Genomic DNA, 2,654 nt, shown 5'->3' with positions numbered 1-2,654 from the left:
GGGAGCGCCGCCGCGCTTCCCAAGCGGCGCACTGTAGCAGTGCGCCACCAGGCCGGCCCATAAGTTTTGTGTTTTAAATAACCTTGTATAACAGTTCAAATCAGAACTGAACTTGTAAATTTTCTGACTTTTACCCAACTAGAATATCTAGGTATTCTAAATTTAGTCTGGACCTTTCATATCCCCACTTTAGGCAGAATACAGTAAACAGTTCTTTTGAAAATAAACTGTTTACCTTCATGATTTCTTTCAAAGATAGGACAGAGTTGTATAATATGAGATGTAAAGTGAAGACTGCTAAGCAGAGTTATTACCATCTACGTATTCAGAGGCCAGGGGTATGTGGTCCACAGTTCCGTTTTGATTTCATTGTCAGTAAATTGATAGCAAAACTGGTTATCCAAATGGATATGATTAAAATAGGTTTTAAATTTGATTTTCCATTTCTCGTATTTAGACAAAATGTTGTTCTATATATTGTGGTTGCCACTTGATAGCCTTTTTTTGTCTTTTCATGTGGCCAGATGCCTCTGTAAACACTTTATTTTATTGGGATTTAGTTGATTGTACATTCCTGTGGGGTACAACATTCAATATCATAAACACTTCAGACACTTAAGATACCAGAGGTATACTCCAGCTGTCCTGGACTGAGAGACATTTCCTAGCTCTTGTTCATTTTTTTCATAAAAGAATTTTACTTATCTGGAGAGGAGTTCTTGATTTTATTTTAATGACCACTTTGTTTTTTCCCTCAGTGTATTCCACAACAGAAAAATGACAGTGACTGTGGAGTCTTTGTGCTCCAGGTAAAGAAATCCTGTTTTTTCAGAATTTACAATGTGTGAATTGAATTTGTTGGGTTTAGGGAGGAGAGGTGGCAGTCCCTGTATGTATACGTGATACTAGATTCAGCCAACAGTACTTTCCCTCCCTCCCTTTATTGCTGAGAAGCAGTAGTTTCTACATTTTCAGATGTTATCATTAAGGAAGAACTGCTTTCCAAGGCTACAAATGAGCAGTGGGTATTATCCTTGTCACATCAGGAGTTATTAGTAAGCCATACTAGAGACTGACTTGAATTTGCCCATACCATAGACCATTGGCATTTGCAGAATTAATGTTGTTGTTTTTTTTTTGGTGGCTGGCCAGTACTATGGGGATCTGAACCCATGACCTTGGTATTACCAGCACAGCACCACACTCTCCCAAGTGAGCTATTGGGCCAGTTGATTTTTTTTTTTTTTTAAATCATTGGCAAGCAACCTGCAGGTCTTTGTCATAGAATAATTAGGTTTGAAATAAGGACCACATTCAAAAACTGCCATCTCATGCTGTAGGTCTCCTTAAAAGTCTGAAAGGGCTATGGAAAAATTTGTTTTACATACGTTTCTGAAGGAAATTATACTATATAATCCATGAATTTAGAGATTTGCAATGATGGAAGACAGGTTGATTCATATACCTCATGAATGTTTGGGGTTTGTAAACAAATTCACGTTCCCACTTAAAGGCCAAGTTAGGTCTAGCTGTATTCCAGCATATTGTAATTTGGGAGGAACTGGAGCTTCTTTATCAGTTGCTGCTTTTCACAGTACTAGGTTGAGAGGAAGGGGAGACCCCAAGCCATATACTTGTTTGGAAAGTTGACTATAATTTGGAGGTAAATGTTTTAAAACGATGTTTTTACAACAAGTTTAAACAAACTTTAAAATGCTGCCTTAGACCCTATTAGGTCTGCATCTGGTAAAATGCAGTGGCCTGTACACAGCTCCACATGCCACTTAAGTGTTTCTGGGACCTTTGCAGTACTGCAAGTGCCTCGCCTTAGAGCAGCCTTTCCAGTTTTCACAAGAAGACATGCCCCGAGTACGGAAGAGGATTTACAAGGAGCTGTGTGAGTGCCGCCTCATGGACTGAAACTCAGCAGGGACTCTGGGAAGTCTGACCAAGTTGGAGCAGATGGTTTGTTACTTGAATCTCCAAACGCTTATTTGAATTTTTACAGATATTTCAGATCAGTGGTGTTGGGCCACTATTATTACCTCAGATTTACTTTTTGCCCTTATCCATTTCTCCAGCTACCATGTACTATTTTTTAATGTTCAGTTTGGTTTCATTTTTAACTTTATGGATTCTGTGTGTCCACCCCATATTTAATATTTATTATTCAAGTGCATGCATATAGACAGCATGCAGTGAAGAGTATGAAAAAAAAAAAAGCTTAGAAGATTTGGTGCAGCTTTTGAAACTTAGTTAGATGTGAACTGAACACAGGTTTAAAATTTAATCCCAGAACCTAATAAAAATGCAAGATGTGTTTGGTACAACATTATTCTGAGAATAGTAAATGTTCCCTGGGGCCTAAAGTGTAGCTAGGAGTGGTTTTGACAAAGCCAGTCCTGTTGTACTTTTATCGGCAGCACCTTTCACTGGATTCCCTCTCCAAGTGAGTCTTAGAGAGTGAGAGGCATTCCTTTTGAAGAGAGACATGGAAGTAAACTGGTGTGTTCTATTTACGGAGGCACACTTGAAAGCATGGTGCCTGCTTTGGGGAGAGTTGATTAAGTTATGAGTAAAAAACCCAGCAGCCTTGGGGGCCAGTTACCTTAACAAATGAGACTTCAATCTTGGTTTTAAGAATTATAGTACAT

At 38.7% G+C, this 2,654-nt stretch overlaps 1 long non-coding RNA gene across 1 annotated transcript in view; it reads left to right on the top strand.

Moving 5' to 3' along the window:
* Positions 1-2,388, top strand: part of LOC103608448 — a 4,118-nt gene extending 1,730 nt beyond the window's left edge. The window contains exons 2-3 of the long non-coding RNA XR_552057.1: positions 759-809; positions 1,810-2,388. This is a non-coding gene — a long non-coding RNA (uncharacterized LOC103608448). The remainder of the gene's footprint in view (positions 1-758; positions 810-1,809) is intronic.
* The last annotated feature ends 266 nt before the right edge of the window (positions 2,389-2,654 follow it).

This window comes from Galeopterus variegatus, unplaced genomic scaffold (genome assembly GCF_000696425.1).
Source record: "Galeopterus variegatus unplaced genomic scaffold, G_variegatus-3.0.2 Scaffold8422, whole genome shotgun sequence".
Lineage (NCBI taxonomy): Eukaryota > Metazoa > Chordata > Mammalia > Dermoptera > Cynocephalidae > Galeopterus > Galeopterus variegatus.
This window is presented reverse-complemented; position numbering and strand designations above follow the sequence as displayed.